This window comes from Haliotis asinina, unplaced genomic scaffold (assembly GCF_037392515.1).
Source record: "Haliotis asinina isolate JCU_RB_2024 unplaced genomic scaffold, JCU_Hal_asi_v2 scaffold_17, whole genome shotgun sequence".
In the NCBI taxonomy this organism is placed as follows: Eukaryota; Metazoa; Mollusca; class Gastropoda; order Lepetellida; family Haliotidae; genus Haliotis; species Haliotis asinina.
In genome coordinates this window covers 2,469,152-2,490,894 of record NW_027133889.1, presented here as the reverse complement: position 1 = coordinate 2,490,894, position 21,743 = coordinate 2,469,152, and the positions used below count along the sequence as shown (strand labels likewise).

Sequence of the window (21,743 nt, the reverse complement as noted above, 5' to 3'; positions counted from 1 at the left end):
ACGTTATGTAAAATCTACCCATACCAGTATGGCTCTCAACACTGTATACTCTATCTTACCACTTGATCATTTGTACCACAGTAACTGGATGTAAATGTAAAATGTACCCATTTTAGCAGGTTTCTGGACACTGTACAGTCTGTTTTTGCATTAACTGGACGTTATGTGAAATCTACCCATACCTATATGGATCTCAACACTGTCTTACCACTTGACCATTTGTACCACAGTAACTGGAAACTGTACAAAACACAACATGTATCTAGACATTGTACAGTCTGTTTCACCACTTGACATTCCTACGGCATTTGTGTCACCTGGGTCAATCTCTATATAGACAGTTGGGGATGAGGGGTGTCAGTTATCTGGGGGAGGTGTGTCACCTGGGTCAAGCTCTATATAGACAGCTGGAGATGAGGGGTGTCAGTCGAATGAGTCACTTTCAATATAAACAGTTGTGGATGAGGGGTGTCAGTTATCAGGGGGAGAATGTGGCACCTGGATCACTTTCCATATAGACATCTGGGAGTGAGGGGTGTCAGTCATCTTGGGGAGCGTGTCACCTGGGGCACTCTAGATAAGACACAACTAAGGTGAGAGGTGACAGTAATCGTGGGTATGGTGTGTCACTTTCGTCACATCTCCATAGAGGCAAGTGGTGGCAAGGGGTGTCAGTCATCTGGGTGAGGGTGTGCCACCTGGAGCACGCTCCATATAGACAATGTCCAGAAAATACTGTCAATCTGAAGATGTGCAAACCATTCCCACAAAATCAAAACATACACAAGCTACGCTATATCTGGCCTGTATAGAGTCTGCCTGACCAACACTTACAGAAAACACCTTTAAAATAAGGCTGTGCTATCCACCTTCACAAAATTGGAGAGTCAAACCCTAACTAGGTGTGAATAACAAACGCTTTAACCACTGGGATACCTCACCATCTCTTTAACCTGAAGCTAAAGAAACCACCCTGAGGACAACCCTGTAATCTAAATCTACCCATGCTAGCACAAACCAACCATCCTGAAGACACCCTGTAATCTAAATCTACCCATGCTAGCATAAACCAACCACCCTGAGGACAACTCTGTAATCTAAATCTACCCATGCTAGCATAAACCAACCATCCTGAAGACACCTTGTAATCTAAATCTACCCATGCTAGCATGTATCTGGCCTCTTTGTATAGTTTCCTTGACCAACAGTGATATTTTCCACAGTTAACTTCAACCTGAAGCTACACAAACCAACTTGAACACACCCTACAGTAAACTTCTAACCTGAAGCTACACAAACCACCCTCTGAAGACACCCTTTAATCTAAATCCATCCAAGTGAGTACATATCTGGCCTCTATACACCATGTAACTATGTCATAACTACTTCATACCTTCATATGTATCTGGCCTCTATACACTTTGCAACTACTTCATAACATCCAGAGAAACCTTTAACCTGAAGTTACACAAACCACCCTCTGAAAGACACCCTGTAATCTAAATGTACTGAAACTAGCATATATCTCACCTCTATACCTAGTGTTCTTCTGACTGCCAGAGAATACCTGTCATATGAAGCTACACAAAACCACCCTGAATACACCCTGTAATCTAAATCTACCCAAGCTTATATGTATCTCACCTCTATACGGTCTACTTGATGACTTCCAGAGAATACCTTTAACCTGGTGCTACACAAACCACACAGAAGACACCCTTTAATCTAAATCTACCCAAGCCAGCATCTATACACTCTCAGTATCATTACGTCATTACTTCTAAAGAATATATTTAACTTTAAACTACACAAACCACCCTGAAGATACCCTGTAATTGTAATCTACCCAAGCATGCATGTATCAGGCCTCTATAAACTGATGACTTCGACCCATGTACACTGTGTCACTACTTCATGACTTCAAAAGAATGCCTTTACACTGAAAGTACACAAACCACCCTGAAGACATCCTGTAATCTAAAACTACCCAAGCCAGCATGTATCTGGCCTCTATACACTCTCTGTGTCATTACTTCATTATTTCTAAAGAATACCTTTAACCTGAAACTACACAAACCACCCTGAAGATACTAGTACCCTGTAAATGTAATCTAACCATGAGGGTAAAAGGGTAGAGGAGGCCTTCAGCAACCAATGCTTGCTATAAACAGCTAATATGCTTGTCATAAGAGGCAACTAACAGGATCGGCTGGTCAGGTTCACTGACTTACTTGACACGTCATCCATTCCAAACTGCGCAAATACTCTTGCTATTGATCACTGGATTGTCTGGTCCAGACTCGATTACTTACAGACTGCCGCAATATAGCTGGATTATTGTTGAAAGCAGAGTAAAACTTAACACACTCACTCACTTGGTGACTTCCAGGGAATACCTTAAACCTGAAGCTACGAAAACCAAACTGAACACACCCTGTAATCTAAATCCACCCAAGTGAGTACATATCTGGCCTCTATACAGTATCTCTATACAATGGCTTAAAGCTAGACTCATTCACTCATCCTACAGCAACTGGAAGTAAGGCAAAATCTACCAATCCTAGCATGCATGTGGACACCATTTGACCACTTGACCATTTCTACAGCATTAACTGGAAACTGTACAAAACCTACACAGGCTAGCATGCATATGGACATTGTACAGTTTCCTTTGCCACTTGACCATTTCTACAGCATTAACTGGAACTTATGCAAATTTACCCATGCCAGTATGTATTTGGACACTGTACAGTCTGTTTGACCACTTGACCACTTGCAAAATCTTCACATGCCAGAAGAATGCATATCGATCCTGTACTGTCTGTTTGACCACTTGACCATTTCTACAGCATGAACAGGAAGCTACACAAAATCTACTCCTGCTAGCATGTATTTGTACAGTGGACAGTCTATTTGACCACTTGACCATTTCTACAGCATGAACAGGAAACTATACAAAATATACCCATGCCAGTATGTATCTGGACACTGTACAGTCTATATCACCACTTGACAAGTTGTACCTCGTTAACTGGAAGCTGTACAAAATCTACCCATCCTAGCCTGTTTCTGGACACAGTACAGTCTATTTGACCACTTGACCATTTCTACAGCATTAACTGCAAGTTCTACAAAATTTGCCCATACCAGCATGTATCTGGACACTACAGTCTGATTTACCACTTGACCATTTTTGCAGCATTAACTGATAGTTATGCAAAAATCTACACATGCTAGCATCTATCTCGACACTGTACAGTCTGTTTTACCACTTGGCAATTTCTACAGCGTCACTTTGGCACTATGTAAAATCTAACTATTCAAGCCTCTATCTGGACACAGAAGTCTATTTGACCACTTGACCATATCTACAGCATTAACTGGAAGGTATCCTAATTTACCCATGCCTGTGCATGTATTTGGACACCGTACAGTCTATTTGACCACTAAACCAATTCTAATGCATTAACTGGAAGTTATGCAAAATCTACACATACTAGCATGTATCTGGCCACTGTATAGTCTGTTTGACCAATTGAAAATTTCTACTGCATTAACTATGTAAACGCTATCCATACCCGGTATCTGGACACAGTACAGTCTCTTTGACCACATGCACTTGACCATTTCTACAGCATTAACTGGAAGTTATCTAAATTTACCCATCCCAGCATGCATTTAGACACCATACAGTCTGTTTGACCACTGGACCATTTCTACTGCATTAACTGAAGTTATGCAAAATCTGATCATGCTATTTCATGTATTTGGATACTCTACAGTCTGCTTTATTACTTGACCATGTCTACAGCATTTACTGGAAGTTATCCAAATTTACCCATACCAGTATGTATGACCATTTGTACCACATTAACAAGAAGCTGTACAAAATCTACCCATGCTAGCATGTATCTGGACACTGTACAGTCTGTTTCACCACTTGTCCATTTCTACAGCATCAACTGGAAAAAATGCAATGTTTACCCATGCCATCAGGCATCTGGACACTGTCAACTCCATTTGACCACTTGATCATTCCTACAGAATTTACTGGAAGTTACGGAAAATCTACCCATCCTACCCTGTATCTGGATGCTGTACAGTCTGCTTGACAACTTGACCATTCCTACAACATTATCTGGACACCATGTAAAATCTACCCATCCTAGCCTGTATCTTTACTCAGTACAGTCTGTTTCACCACTTGACCATTTGTACAGCATAAACCGGAAACTATACAAAATCTACACATGCTAGCATGTATTTGGACACTGTACAGTCTATTTGACCACTTGACTATTTCTACAGTTTTAACAAGAAACAATAGAAAATATACCGATGCTAGCATGTATTTGGACACTGTTGTCTATGGCCATTTTTGACACATTAACTGGAAACTATACAGAATCTACATATTCTACCACATCTGCAAACAGTACAAAATTCTGCTGTGAGACTGATTAAACGTAAATGACACACCGACCACATCACTCCAGTTCTGGAATCCCTCCACTGGTTGCCTGTCCACAGCGTATCTCCTACAAAATCCTGTTACTGACTTACCGAGCCTTCTACAGGGATAAACAGGCCTAAATACCTCAAAGAGCTCATCAACATTTACAATTAATTATGGAACACTTTACCATCAGAACTCAAAGCCACCAACTGTGAATCCACTTCTAAAAGCCTGATGAAAACCCTAAAACCCTGTTCAGAACTGCTTACAATATTTAATCATTTTCCCATTCACTCCATTACTCACCTTATGGGGGTCTATTATGTGGAGGACGGTTTGTCAGGTGGGGGCATACATAGGTCACTTTATGGGGGGTCTACTACCTGGAGGAGGGTTTGTCACATGGGGGTATACATGGGTCACCTTATGGGGGTCTTTTATGTGGAGGACGGTTTGTCAGGTGGGGGCATACATAGGTCACTTTATGGGGGGTCTACTACCTGGAGGAGGGTTTGTCACATGGGGGTATACATGGGTCACCTTATGGGGGTCTACTATCTGGAGGAAGCGGAGTCACCTGGGTTATCTACATGGATCACCTCATGGGGGTCTGTCATCTGCGGGAGGGTGTGTCACCTGGGTATACACATGGGCAGTGTTAGAAATAGATTCAAACTGTCACTAGCCCAATAATGTCACTGGCCCATCAGACACGTTACTGGCCAGAATAATTCATGATAAGTTATAGACAATAAAACAGCGCATACACGAATAGCTAAAATATTCATTTCACAAATTAATCGTTTCAGACTATTAACTCTGTGCCTCTGTCATTGGTGGGATATACTCTATGAATATCCATACATTTTCAGAGAAGAGGACAAAGTCATCAATATCCCCTTGATGGCAAAATACTCTTCATGAATATATCTACAAGCTATGATTAAGTCAACTACTACTACTACTAGTATTTTGGCATGTATGTAGGATAGTGGACGAAGGTTTTAAAGTTCTGCTCCATAAAGGAGCAATACCACCAACTTCAGTTGAAGTCAAAATTTTGGCCACAGAAACATAAACATTATTTTAATCAGAATTCTGAAACTACCAAGTGGCACTAGTTCACCATTAGATATGTGTAAATTTGAAACTTGGGAAAGAAACAATGAACGGTTTACAGGTTCTGCTCCAGAAAAGAGGAATACATTGTACCACCAATTTGAGTCGAAGGCAAATTTGTTGCCATGGAAATGCCCTAAATATTCAATTCAGAATGCCCAATCTACCAAAATGCACCAGTACACCACCTGACCTATCTATGTGCCAAGTTTGGTAAGGAAATATTGGAATGGTTTTAAAGATCAGGCTAGCAATTCTCCAAACGTTCATAGCCCCACAACCTTCTTATGCCCATTCACTTTGGCTGTGATCAAAGTTAAGAATTCTTGGGGCTATAAAAGCTTCAAGAATAAGGGTCTTGTTCCGCAATAGACAAACACGCACACACTGAGTCCATTTCAATATTGCAAAACACAATACGGGGAATAAATATCTTCATAATAAATTATCTAAGGTCACATGTAACTCAAAACACAACTTAGCAGATTCTGACACCTTTCGGTTTGAATTTATAGTAACATATTCTCAAAAATTCAAATTTAACTTTATAAGTTATATCCTCTAACGTCACCACAGCCCTGGCGTGAAAAGTGGTTTCAATAGCTGTGCTGCGGTGCACACGTAGTGCATGTGCAGGGAATTAGGTTCACGCGGCTTGAACTGGAAAGGTGACTCACAAAAACACAGTAAGTGATGCGTGCAGGGATATTTCTTGTGATTACAAGCACATTGGGTCTGCAGTAATTAAAAATACACTGGTTCCATACTTAGTTGCAAACCAAGTTTTCAAGAAAGCGTAGTATTTGAAATACTAATTTTATTGCAAAGGGACATATTCATAATTTATGGCTATGGTGGGGGGTGGGGTCACTCATATTATTCTAGGGAGGCAGGAGGGTGCTGGGGGTAGTCATTCACATTGAACATACAACTCCGTAATAATCATCATCATCATACTTGAACATGTCATTACGTCTGTGGGTTGCGAACAAACTGCATCCATTTTTCTCAGATGACTTGATCAGACGGACACCGGAGCAAACTCATATTGTCAGTTTCTCTATATATACATCCTTTATGGAAGACACCTTCTTCTACTTTATGTGATGCGACGTTTTGGTATGGATTCTTATACCGTTATCACTCTTGCTTGACAACGGTATATGAATCCATACCAAAATGTGGCATCATACACAATAAAAAAAAATCTTTCTTTCTTATTATTCAACTATTTCTAAAATGCCAATCAAACAGATCATCTCCATATACACACAATCAACCCTCAGTGTATCTGCAAATGAACCAGCCACTGAAAAGTCTTTATTACCCTAGAGTGCACAATCACTCACTCTGACTACTGGGTTCAGTCTCCCGGGAGCTTTGTTTCAAGGGAAGTAAATCTAAGTACAAAATATTGCACTTTTGATTCGTAGTTGTACACTTATAATTTCGTTTATTTGGGTTTTCTTTCACAATCAGAAATGTATATTATTTATCACAAATAAGCGATATCAGTGTTCTAATTATTTGAGTTTTTTTGCCGGGTTGCATGTGACCTTTAAGGACTTCAGTCATCATCATCCTCCAAATAATTGTCTGCATCTGAGATGCTGCCATCACTATCATGGCAGGTGTCACAGTCAGAATCTTGAGCTGTTTGGGCTTCACCATTCTCTGCCTCATATGCATGTAAAATTATTTGCTCATCACCTCTAACTTCCTTAGATTCCTGGGAATGGAGAACCCTCTTTAGCCATCTGGGTTCTGCTTTCAACCATTATTGAATCACAGGGGTCATGATCTGGCTCTTCAGAAGTGACCAATGACGTTCTTGCTTACAATTTACATAGTATTTTGTAAGAGTATGCATTTGACTTTTTGTTTCTGTTTTGTGGATGGTGCTGTCACTAAAATTATTAACTCAGGATTCAGGACATATGATCTGGGGGAGGGTGTGTCACCTGGGGGCATCTACATGGGTCATCTTCTCAGGGTCTGCTGTCCGGGCGAGTTTGTGTCACCTGGGCTATCTACATGGGTCATCTTCTCGAGATCTGCTGTCTGGGGGAGGGTGTGTCGCCTAGGGTTATCTACATGGGTCACTTTATTGGGGTCTGCTGTCTGTGGGAGGCTGTGTTATTTGGGAGGGTCTATAATCAGGGGACCCGTGAAAGTCCCGGGGTGGAAGAGGCCTTCAGCAACCCATGCTTGCCCTAAAAGGCAACTATGCTTGTCGTAAGAGGCGACTAACAGGATCAGGTGGTCAGGCTCGCTGACTTTTTTGATACGTCATCAGTTCCCAGTTGCGCTGATCGATGCTCATGTTGTTGGTCACTGGATTGTTTGGTCCAGACTTGATTATTTACAGGCCGCCGCCACGTAGCTGGAATATTGTTGAGAGCGACGTAAAACTAAACTCACTCTGTCATCAGGGGGAGGGTTGGTCACCTGGGGAAGGGTGTTTTACCTGGAGGATCTACATGGGTCACCTCCTGAGGGTCTGTCACCTGGGGGAAGGTGTGTCCCCTGGGGGTGTCAGTCATTAGCGGGAGGGTTTGTCACCTGGGTTATCTACATGGATCACCTTATGGGGTCTGTCACCTGTGGGTATCTACATGGGTCACCTTATGGGGGTCTGTCACCTGGGGACAAAATGTTTACCTGAGGGGACAGTGGTTACCTGTGGGGTCTGTCATCTGAGGGAACTGTGTTCACCTGGAGGGTCTGTCATCTGGGTGAATGGTTGTCACCTGGGGGTCTGTCATCTCTTGTCTGTTAGTTTTAGAAAAAATAATCAACATGTAAAAATATCTGTACTCAACAATACAAAAATTAACAATTCACTAAAACTTTTACCAACAGCATATTTTCCATATATTGCACTGTATGTAGGTAACACTTATTCTTTATTATTGCATGTTTAACATAGTGTTCACTTATCATTGTTTACAGTATATGTCAAATTTTGGGCACAAAATTTGAAATTTGGAAAAAAAATATGCCAAAAGCGTATTTTCTGTTTTTTTGTGTTCTGTGTCGTGGATGTAGAAAATCCTTCCTGTTGTATGGTATTAACAGTTCAGTTGTTAGTTTTGAGTTACTGAGTGTAATATCACTGTAGAATTATATATATAATCATGGTTATAACAATATACAATAATTCAATTAAAACAGGTATGCCTTAGAACTTGTGGCATATGTGAAATAACAACCATAAGCCCCTGGGGTGGTTATCTGACCATCTCTCCGGGCGATACTGGAACAAGGCTTAACTTCACTTCACCTTATTCCTGGTATTCCACCGCGAGAAGAACATTTCGCTTGGCATATCAAGTTTGCCAAAAACATGCCTCTACCTCAATGTTTTATTGGAAACATCTTCAATAAATAAATACAGAACCATTCAATTTTTTCAAAAATAATTATTAGTACATCTGCACATTGTCCTTAATAATGATGACTGTCAACTAGGTATTCTTCTTTTTTACCTAGTGGTATATGCAAAATAATGACTTAAGCTTGTGACTTGCTGCAGGTGGTTATCACAGCAAACTACTTGCTTGGCAGTCATCATTTCACCCATAACCTGAGGACTCCAGTGTCCCCTTATTTTCTAACACTGCTTAACATTTTCACATTGTCAACAATCATAACAATACTGAATGCTGATGTTCACACCTGTTCCGAGGCCAATATTCAGCCCCAAATCTGCGACAAATTGCAGAAGAAATTCCCAATTTTCACTGCATTTACTAAAGGACATTAAAAATAAATAAAATGTTGGACAATTAGAAATTTGAGTTTCCTTAAAAGATATAAAATAAGGTTAACTAACAGGCCTGGAAAGTTTAATATATAATCATTTCAATCCAAATGATCATTTAAAGGGGCACTGATGCGGAGCTATTTCCGTGGACTGGTGTAAACTTTTGTTATTGTTTTTCTCCCGCGAGTACCCGGATGATATCCCAGAATTCATGACTGGTTCGTGACCTCTGCCGCGCAGTCTCTATGAGTAACTGAGAGTTTAATTATAGACAGATAGATTGCCAATGTGGATCCTATTTCACACACATACGCGATCTAGTGTGTGTTTTCTGTCATATAGATTCTGCTGAATGCTACAACAAATAAATTAAAGCAAACTGCAAATAATGAATGTAAAACAGACTAATTTTATAGCAACAATATCAGGCTACCACCTTGTTCAAGAATGTATCCATCAATATCCACATGAAAGAACGATATTCCATTCATCAGCAGCTGGTAAATAATCCCGTTCTGTGTCGTGTGTCTTACAACTGTCTAATTTGCTAAAAAGTAAAACATGTTTTAACGTCTTTCACATTGGTGAAAACCTGATAAACCACTCATTGGTCACCCAAGGTAGCACGCCTGGCAACTAACTGTATGATGTCCGCCATTCTAGATAATTTAGTTAACCAATAATGAGCAATCAATCAACGCAAGGGTGGTTAATTCTTTGAAGGGAGGATGTTGTTTCTACACTCGCACTTTACGACAGGACGTAGTCAGTATAGATTAGTACATCTACACACACTGCCTTTTGACAAATCCACTGTAGAAGATAAAAGTAATTAATCATTCAGTGTGTTATCGGTTAATCTTTTGATCGATGTTCGTTTTTGTAACTCAGCTGATAAACCCGATTGCATCACTTACATGCACATATTACATAACATACAATACATTTGCCATTACAGACCTTAATTTATGATGTTGAGTATCAACTCCAGACAGCAGAAATGCCAAATGGGAACCTTTGTTGAGTAACCTGAGTGTTGTTACTACTAATTTTACCTGCTATAAATTCATTTACTGACCATCCAGAGAATGACGGCAAATAACACTTGTAGGTTTACACCATTAAACACGAGTTACAGCAAGGAAGATGCAATCTCTGTGTCGCATGCAGCCTGAAAACACTTATGGGGTGAAACTGTTTTGAGGATACCAACGGAACTTCGTTACATAAGGAATACATATTTGCATTTGCTGTGTACTTGGTGTAGGTGTAATAAGTTGGTTGTTTTATGTAAGAAGATTTTCAGATTTCTGTACCAAAGTCATCGCTTTTAGTTTATGAATTCAAAGAAATCAACTGTGTCTTTTTATTACCATAAAAAATAAACCAGGGTAGCTACCATAGCTACCAAAATTTACATATGATATTTGCTATCACGGCTGAACCAACACCCAAAACTATCTAAATATGAAGCTTTGCAATCTTTCGGACTGAAACAAATGGCTTGCTACGAGTACCTGCTTGTAGACATCATATTTTCACATAACATGATTTAATATCGAGGCTAAAAACACAGAAATAGGATCAAATTGGATCAGACACTATACCATCCAAGCATCCGAAAAAAACTACATTGTTGGGATATTTTACTACGATCAGACAAGGAATACCATGAATATTTTAAAATAATGGCATATGATGGGCATCCGGCCTCCTGACTGTTTAGGCGAAGAAATTCTACTATTATGGACAGGAGCCCAGTCCCTTTGTCCATCACGGTCGAGGGAGCGGGCGCTGACCAATTTGCAGTTTGGTTTGGTAATAAGACCGTTGGCGAGAAACATTATTCCCTCCGCATCAGTGCCCCTTTAATCAAAACAAGTAATTTTTTTTGTAAAGTTTACTGCGACAATGGTTTCTGTCAAAATATGATACCTACCAACTAAGTCAAATAATCTTAAACGGCGGGCGGTGCATTGCTGTTGCATGCTCGCCATGTTAAAGAAAAGATACCTCGGAAACAGGCCATTTGAAAAAACGCGCACATTTTGGTCTGCGACACCATCTAAGGTTCAGCTTTTTGGAATTTCTTCCAGCGATATTGTTCAAGTTCAAATATATATAAACAAATAACAGAATTCACATCGGATACTTTTGATCGTTCAGATTTAGTAGCCATAATAATTAACAAACACGGCCTTTTTCGCGGGAGGAGTTAAGATCAATCGCTTGTCCCTGCTGCGCTCAACACTGCCACTGGCAACAGGGGATGATGGCGCAATCGCATGCCTGCTGTGCTATATCTCTATACAACGTAATCAAAACATAAAAAATATGTCTGAAAGGTACAAACAGTTAAAACACTACCTTATGTATCCACATGTTGCTAGGATATCTCATGACATATCGCATTTTGTTCATAAACTGCAAAAATCGAAGCGATATTTCCAGCACTCTCTTCCTTGCCGCCATTTTCTATTTCAGGAAAGTTCAAGGTCGTGATAGGCAGCAAGGGTACCACGGATAAAAAAATAATATTATTTTCTGTTTCGATCTCTGTGTTTCCCTTAATATTCAAATAGGGCGAATCGAGGTGAGAGTCACTTATCGTTTATTTTGGTTAGAATATATATGGGATTTTCTTGTTTTTTTAAAAAGGTTATCAGCATGAAAAGCTGCATTAATTTCAAGCTTAGATCTATTACTTTCAGTGCCTTTCAGGGTTACACAGTACAATTAACATGATATTGTTAAACATATAAGGTGTTCATCATTTAAAAATATAATTTATGGAATGAGATTCATGAAGTAGATTCAATAATATGCTATTGTATCTGCAATGTTTATGAAAATAACTTCCCCGGTATACTCGGGCATGCGTAATGACCCCGAAGCAATGCAGTCCATGCAGGGTTGGAATATGTGCTGTAGCAAGTCTAGATAAGGAAAGTCATTGGGCTCTTATTATATTGAATGAATAAAATGTTGGAACTCTTTATACACATATGAAGGTTCGGGGTATAGAATAGGCCATGTACATAGGTACCCACAGGAGAACCACCCTCACACAGATGACAGATCCCCAGGTGACACACCCTCCCCCAGACGACAGACCTCCCTAAGGTGACCCATGTAGATATACCCAGGTGACACACCTTCCCCCTGACGGCAGATCCCCATAAGGTGACCAATCCTCCCGACCTGTGAAGATCCTGGTTAGAATGGGCCTTTAGCAACCCATGCTTGCCATAAAAAGGAGACTCTACTAGAACGGGACCGGGTGGTCAGGCTCGCTAACCTGGTTGGCGCATGTCATCGGTTGCCATTTGCGTAGATCAGTACGTTGATCACTGGATTGTTTGGTGCAGACTCGATTATTTACAGACCACAGACATAATTACAGCTGGAATATTGCTGAGTGCACTCATTTCAGAGACTTGATGTTAGTCTAACCATGGTACAATATCAGACCTTTGCACAGGTCGTTAGTAGTAAGAGCCATCATTTGGTCAGTCGGACGACATAAAAAGCTGTCTCTGGCATATCTTACCTTCTATAGGCGGCCTGAAGCCGGTGACGTCAACTATGTAAACATGACGTCATTACCTTTGCCCTCGCATCTTGGCAGTGACTCGGCTGACTGTGGCAGACGTCAAATCTCAGTGTTGCCTGGAAATCGAGGCATTATTGAAATCTTGTTTACTGAAGGGTGACGGATTCAATGACAGGTTTTGGATTTGCAGTAATACCATAGATTCCTTTCAGTGAAATCTACGAATTTTTAGATTAACAATTTTGACCTTTAACAGTCCAACTGGATTCTGCGCACTATGTAGAAAAAGAAACACATGCGGTGTCACGAAACTTTATAATGACGGCCGGGTGCAGACGAAGAGCAACTGAAAATTTATTGACACAAAACTTAAACTGTCTGCGACAATTAAGCGATTTAACGTTCACGGATAGATATTTGTAGAATACAGATATTCAAGGAAGAATACAGATAGATCTAGCAGGATTGTCTGGCTCGGAGCAAACATCCCTCCGAAATATACATACACATGTAGTGTCTCATGCCGACGTTGTGCACCAATATTGTTTGACATGTTAAAAATAGAGTTAGGATATTGAATATTAAAAATGAACAATGAAATGAAAAACAAAATTAAAATATAATTCCCGATATATTGATAATCCCTGATCTGAATTTTTAAGTATATTTAAATTTGTAAATTTGTTGGCGTCTCTGCAGTATGGTGTTGTATCAATGAAGATAAAATATCTCATGGGGCTGGACAAGATATGGGTCAAGTGACCTGATTAAAACAATGTTGTCAGCTTGAAGATCTACAGTTGCAGAACACAGTAATCAATGTATTGGACTGGAGGTCTTTCCTTTGACTTGACAGGGTGTGAGTGAGAGGAGGTGGTGGTGGGGTGGCAATGTTTCAGTCATATGTTGTCAGGAGATTTTATTTTTCTCTTACAATGCCTAAATTTTGAGAACGTTCATCATGTCAAGTGTATAAAAACAACTATTAAGATTGAGTACAAACTTACAAACTGTGCAAGTTCTAAAATTTATTCTATAGTCCTCATTCGTCATCATGAATTTGAGACCCGTGAAGGTCCCGGGGTAGAATAGGCCTTCAGCAACCCATGCTTGCCATAAAAGGCGACTAACGGGATCGGGTGGTCAGGCTCGCTGACTTGGTTGACACATGTCATCGGTTCCCAATTGTGCAGATCGATGCTCATGTTGTTGATCACTGGATTGTCTGGTCCAGACTCGATTATTTACAGACAGCCGCCATATAGCTGTAATATTGCTGAGTGCGGCGTAAAACTAAACTCACTCACTCATGAATTTGAGTTTACACACTTCAATGACACGCATCGGGCGTCAGGCTCGCTGACTTTATTGACAGGTGTTACGGTATCCCAGTTGCGAAGATCGATGCTTAGGTTGTTGATCACTGGGATGTCTGGTCCAGACTCGATTATTTACAGGCCGCCCCCATATAGATGGAATATTGCTGAGTGCGGCATAATACTAAACTCACTCACTCACTCACTCACTCAGTAGCATACCCCTTCTGGAACTCTGGTGTTCAGCTTGCACCAGAACATTCGTAATAAGAGTAATGCTCGAATGACCAGGCATCGTTACCTCATCCTGGGCAGGTGGTTTACCAACCTTGTCAGTTACAGCCATCTGTGCTGTGACCACCAGTGTTGACGGCTGAGCGTCGGACTTTCAAACATACACAATCTGCAGTGCTACATCTTAATCCCGCATGGCTCTACTGCAGTACTACAAGAAAGTGGGGCAACACAGAAGCAGCCTAGGGCGGTAGCTGTTTTTAGCTATTTTTGAAAGTAACCCTCCGAGGCAACACGCAACAGCTAAAAAATTAAAATAAGAGTGATCGTTTGCTGCTTGCTGTACCATCGCATTGGGAAGTCCCCTCTATGTAACGTCTCCTCTATGCCATTAAAGTTTGTTTGTTGTTTGTGCGGCACTCAGCAATTATCCAGCTTTATGGTGGTGCTCTATAATCGAGTCTGGACCAGACAATCCAATGACCAACGTTATAAGCATCGACCTAGACTGCTTCAATGTGATTTGAAAACTGTGTGTTTGCTGCAGTGTGATGCAGCCTTAAGCTCTTTGTTCAGCGTCGTACCCAAGTCAGCGAGCGAGAACACACGACCTGTTTGTCGCCTCATTGGCTGCTGAAGATCAGTTCTTTCCGTTGTCTCCATGGTCCGTTAGTGATACTACTAAAATTAGTATTGCTTGGATTAAATGTGCAATCTTAGCGAGTCTGTGAATTTATCGTTAATTAAACTAACTAAATAATATGGAATAAAAACTAGCTTATAAAGAGATTTAGTTCATTTTCGGATATATTTGTTTGAGGACGTCTCACTTAATTTCACCAATTGCTACAAACTGCCCAAGTTCTATAACCTGGCTGAGGTCGCCTCAACATAGGTATCGGAACCAAACGGCTTCAGGCGCTTGTCTACAGTCTGTCCAAGTTCTATAACCTGGCTGAAGGTCTCCTCAATATAGGAGTTCTCGTCCGCCCTGAGTAGGTGCGACTGTATTGCACGAAATTCACGTGACTGAAATTCACACGACACACCGGGACAGACAGCATTGGAGAGATAAAGCTTTAAATTGTATGCTACTGTGGTCTGAGTACAATGCATCCAGCCGCAGAAACGGAAGGGGTACAGTTGCATACATTGTACTCTCCCCATTGTATACTATGTCAATCACTTGAAAGATTATCAAGCTTTCGAATCCTCACTGTTTTATACCCCAGCAATGCGCCCATACGTATTGTTGTTGCGCTTTAAATAAGTAAGGCAGAATGAAATATTTAACCATTGACTCAACAAAATCTAGTCAAATCCTGCCAAGCTTTGGTTCTAAGTAATATATTAAAAATATACAAGCCACGGTAAGCTATAGTCTAACTGTCTGTAAATAATCGACCAGACAATCCAGTGTTCAACAACATAAGAATCGATCTACGCAATTGGGATACGATAACGTGTCAATCAAGCTAGCGAGCCTGACCACCCGACGAATTTCCATAAAATCTCAAAACCATCTTTGGCATCTGTATATTTAGAGACTATGTTATTAACAAAAGAGTGAACATTTAAAAGCACATGGGCAATATTTCAGAATAGGAAATCTATGGGCTAATAAGAAACTCAATAAACTCAATCTTTAAAAATATGACAACCTGTCAAAAACGGACAGTAAAACAACTGGAATATCACAACTTCAGACTCAATAAAACTTGCATACAAACCAATGATACTGAAATAAATACGTCATATTCTACATGCAGGTTCACTGCGTTTGGCTCATGTATGTTCAACATTTAGAACAAAACTTAAACTAATTCACTCGCACACTCACTCTCTAACTCCGCACAACAAAATTTCACCGCGTCTTTTGTTGATCAGTTGCTATTTCTTTAGCGCCGCTTTCAGCAATAACCCAGACTACTAGCACTGAAATGTGTAAATTATCGAGTCTGGACCAGACAAACCGGTGATTGACATTTGAACATGGGATATGGTTACTACAATATGAGCTGTTCAACATCAATTCTGACCCAAGTCATGACGGGTCAGTAGATCTGCACATGGCAATATATGTCTCCAGTAAAGGGAAACTGGCTGTCTCCACACAATGTGAAGCCGTGACCTTCGAGTTTGTTACCAGGTTATTGGTTAAGGCCGCACCCAGACCCATTCCAGCTATATAGCTATAGCTATAAATTCAAGGTCCACCTATCTATATTATTTTAACATTCGTATCAAAGTAACATGCTGAATTTGAGGCCCCATCCAGCAGCCTTGTGTAAATATAGTATGGACCAGACATTCCAGTGATCAAGTCACTCAGCCTCTCGATTCATTTAGCAGCCTCTCATGCCGAACTCTTACGCCGAGAAAACAGCTTGAGACGCCTTGGTCCCAGGGATCACCCTCCACGATCGGGTCTTGAAGCCCCATTAAGCCCAATGCATGTTGCAAATTCATGTCTCAGAAAAGTCACTGACACTGACATATTCATACCTATTTGTGTTATTTTAACGGAGATCGCGAGAGCGTGACATTAGTACTAAAATCCAGAGTCTCAAGGTAAATACGCGTCAGAAGGCAGGTATATGTCTGAGAAGCCCATCAGGGTAGGGATCTTTACTTCTGCCAGGACCCCTACAGATCACGTGTGCATGGCACAGTTCCCGCATGGTGGACGAAAAACACAGTAACACCCACTCACCCAACATTTCACCCTTATCCAACAACTTATCTATGCAACATTCTTGTCGTCCGCAAGTGTTCTAGAGCGGACCAGACAATCCAGTGATTAGCATCTTGAGCATCGATCTAACCAATTATTCAACTAGGATACAATTATTTTCCCGCCACTTATAACAGCCACATATCCCCCGGCACCTAAATTCGAAACTGGAACCGTCACGGATTACCAATTGTAAAAACAATTTTCTGTTTTCCACCGTTTAGCCAAAGATTCATTCATGTCATATACAATGATTATCATATCCAGTTATATGAATAAACCTGAGTCAAACAGCCTTTCATTACAATCGTTTCCAAATGTGCCAACTTCCATTGTTTACACACTCGCTCTCGAGACATCTGTACTTTGAGTTCCCAGAAAGAGAAGTAGCTTCGTGGTTAAAACGGTCGCTCGTTACGCCGAAAACCTGTGTTCAGTTCCTATATGGCTACAATGTCTGAAGCCCATTCTAGTGACCGCCCTACCCCACCCACCCCACCCCACCCTCTGAATAACTTACAGTCCGTACATTAACTTAATAAACAAGAGTCATCAGAAGATGACATATATCCCCGGCCCCTACATGTTTGAAAGGACAAATAATCTGAGAGTTACTCATTGCATTTTTTAGACTAAGTATGAATTGTTTCCATGGAATTCATGAAAATTATAAATGCCATATATCTGTAACCAGCAAAGTCACAATGTCATATATCTGCCAAGATCTGTTGAAAGATATGAAATGGTTTTCGAGTTGTGCTCTGGGAACGAAGCCCACCTTCTCCATTTTGAGACAGAGTCCAAAACGTTTCCACGGAAACCAAGAAAATAATACATTACAAAAACCTTTAAAAACCAAAAGGCACCACTTTGGGGTCTGCCACACATATCTAGAAAGTTTTGCTAACAGATATTAAGAAGTTTTGAGTTGTGCTCTGGAAATGAAACACACTTCTCACTTTTCAGACTAGGTCCAAAACGTTTCCATGGAAACCGAGAAAATAATAAATCACAAGATCCTGTATATAGTAAAAGGCACCACTATAGGTTCTGATTGATATATCTACTTAGTTTTGCAGAAAAAAACATGGAATGGTTTTTAATTCTGCTCCGGAAACGAAGCCCACCCCTCCATTTTGAGACTAAGTCTGAAACGTTTCTATGGAAACCGAGAAAATAATAAATCACAAAAACCTGTAGAGAGCAAAGGGCGCCACTTTGGGGTCTGCAACACGTACCTGCCAAGTTTTACTGATAGATATTAAGAAGTTTTTGAGTTCTGCTCCGGAAACGAAGCCCACCCCACCATAAGACTAACACCAAAATGTTCCATGGAAAAACAAATAATATATATAAATGCCAAAAATCTGTAAATAGCAAAAGGCACAACCATAGGTTGAGATTACTATATCTATCAAGTTTGGTCTAAAATATTGAACGGTTTCTGATTTATGCCCCGGAAACAAAATGTTTACGAACGGACGGACAGACGAGGCGTTGACTATGTCCCCCCGCATTACGTGCCGGGGCATAAAAAAAAAAAAGAAACTTTCTTCGTTTTCAGAAAAGGCAGTTATCTAGAATTGCCACATATTATATAGATTTGTATGGGCTTTCTTGGCTATGTTTGTTCCCAGGCCTGACGATTAAATTCACGCCTTACTTCTCAAAGTTTCGATACCATATTAGGATCAGACCTATATCACTGTACTCTCCCCATTCTATACTCTGGCAGTCGGGTTGGGAAGGTGTTTTAAACTTTCGAATCCACACTCTTCCATACCACTGCAGCGCGCCTCTGTTTTCAATCTGACAAATTTTAGAAATTTTATTGAGCTTAAATAAAATATTTTAAGACAAAACGAAATAATTAAACAATGGTTACGATAAAATATAAAGTAAGTAGATGTAATTTCAACATATTAAATTTATGAATAAGAAGTGCATGATAGATGAAACTCAATCACACTCACTCACTCAGTATTTCACCCTGATTTCAAATCACCATCTATAAAGGATCTATGAATTAGTGTACATTCTTGTTCATTTACAAGTTTTGAAAGGAAACAATATTAATTGATACGTTTTGATGTATGTAGCTAAATACGCTATCAATCGAAAGGTTTAATTTTGTAGAAAACATTTGTAATGTTTAGCTTCAATATCATAAGAAAAAGGCACAGGGTTGTACATGATACTGAATCACGTTCAATCACTCCCGACCACTGTGAACCACGCCCCATGTACGTAGAGTGAAGGTGTGTCCACTGACATGCTGGCAGCAAGCTTAGACTCACTGTCCCTGAATCGCATTATTTCCTGTTCTTGCAATGCTAGAGACCTGTCCTCTCCTGTCGCTTGGGCTCCTGTTCAGTTTAAATATAATCGTATGTTTTGTTACGCTAATTAAGCTCCCCCCACACCCCCAATCCCAATACTTCTGCTACCCTCCAGATTCGGAGGGGTTGCCCTGTAGTCAAAGCGTTCGCTCATCACGATTCGATACCCACATGGGTACGTTGTATGAAGCCCATTTCCTGTTGTCGAGATGTTGCTGGAATATTATTAAAAGCAGTGGAAAACTCAACTCACAGACTCACTCATGCTGCTTCGTGCATGATCCGACCCGTGAAGGTCCGGGGTAGAACAAGACTTCTGCAACCCATACTTGCCATATGCTTGTCGTAAGAGGCGACTATGCCTGCCATAAAAGGCGACTATAACGGGATCGGGTGGTCAGACTTGCTGACTTTGTTGACACATGTCATCGGTTCCCAATTGAGCAGATCGATGCTCGTGATGTTGATCACTGGATTGTCTGGTCCAGACTCGATTATTTACAGTCAGCCGTCATATAGCTGGCGTTAACCAACGAACCAACCAACCGTATCCAAAGGCATGCGGCGTTATGTCGCGTCATACCTGTGTAATAGCGATGGCGTGATGCATTTTAAACGTCCATTGCTACAGAATCTTCCCTGACGTACAAATATCTCGTGATAGACTCGTCAATTCAAGCCAAGTAGGAAATGGTCCTTGCATTCCTATGTTTAAAACCAGTGAAGGTTGGGATTATCTGCAGTAATTCATTCTTTTCGTAAGAGGCGACTAACGGGATCTGCCGTGGTCAGGCTCGCTGACATGTGAACAGATTTCATCTTATGCTAGTTGCGCAGGAGGATATTCGGGCTGTTGATCACTGGATTGTCTGGTCCAGACCCGATTATTTACAGAACACAGCCACATAGCTAGAATGTTAATGAGAGCGACGAAAAACTAAACTCACTCACTCATTTCTTACTATCAAATGAGAACCAAATTTTCTATGCTTGCCATAAAATATGACTATGGGTCGGGTGGTCATGCTCGCTGACTTGTTTGACACATATGTCATCAGTTCCCAAGCGTGATCCGGAAATAATACCGAGGCAGCAAGTCGGACATGGAGGGTGGTGGACCGAAGGTGGACTATATCTTTCATTACGTATCACAGCACTCTTTTTTAGACCATGGATCAACGGTGGTAAATTTCCATGGCCGAGAACTGTGATTACACAATGCCATAACATGATTAGCCAGTTAAATATTTGCCATCATGATTAGCCAGTTAAATATTTGCCATCATGATTAGCCAGTTAAATATTTGCCAAACTCAAGAAGAACATCATGCATACTGTTGAAGCACACTAAACTTTGTTTAACTCGACCTTTTATTATCAGATATTGTGAAATGAAAACATTCGTGTCTGATGAAAAACTTACATGGAAATTAAATGTTTCATTCCAAAAGTGATGGCATAACCAATTTTGTACAGCCTGCCTCAAATACATCTCTCATTTACACAACAGTATTTGAGAGGTAGTACAGCTAGTACATGATGACAGTTTGGTTGTGATAATCTGATGTTACTAATGATATCATTATCACGCAAACTAATGACTGAGTGAGTATGGCTTTACGCCGCTTTTAGAATTATTCCAGCACTATCACCGCGGGGGATACCAGAAATGGGCTTCTCATATTGTATCCATAAGCGGAATCGAAGCCGGATCCTCTACGTGACAACAGAACGCCTTAACCACTGAGCTACGTGACCGCCCGCCCTTGCCACACAGCTGACGACTGGGTCTAGTGTTGACTGTTTGTATAGGTATGGACAGAAAAACAACGACTGCTAAAATCATAGCCCTACGTAATACACCTTTGAGCTATATCATAAATACATCAGTTAATGTGCTTTCCTCAGACATATACAATTGTTTATGACGGAATGTTGCCATTGAAGAGGTATTGTAAAATGCATCCCTAAATAAGAAAGAGAATTCCATCAGATTCCGTATACACATTTGCAGTTTGGCTCATGAGTGATAACGGTTAGACACTGTTTTGAGACAGAAAGTCGAAAGAGAATGGGGTTTAGCCAAAACTTAGTTATTTGTCTGACGAGAGAGACAGAACACAATAACAGATCAATACACGTCGAGAGTTACCAAACGGTATTTACTGGTAATTTTCCGATCATAATATGCATGAGTGCCAGGCAGATACCGGGTTAATGAGTCAA

The 21,743-nt window shown here is 40.6% G+C and overlaps 1 protein-coding gene across 7 annotated transcripts in view; it reads right to left on the bottom strand.

Moving 5' to 3' along the window:
* The window catches only part of LOC137269797 (protein wech-like), a 298,390-nt gene that overhangs the window by 105,667 nt on the left and 170,980 nt on the right, over window positions 1-21,743 (bottom strand). For 4 of the 7 annotated variants that reach the window (XR_010955060.1, XR_010955062.1, XR_010955059.1 and 1 more), the window contains exons 4-5: window positions 12,892-13,010; window positions 8,291-8,347 (exon numbers count right to left, since the gene is read on the bottom strand). The exons of 1 other annotated variant lie outside the window; for it this stretch is intronic. The gene's annotated coding sequence lies outside the window, so the exon portion shown is untranslated. Of the gene's footprint in view, window positions 1-8,255; window positions 8,348-12,891; window positions 13,011-21,743 lie in introns of all 7 variants that reach the window. 2 more of the 7 variants (XR_010955061.1, XR_010955066.1) reach the window with 2 other exon arrangements.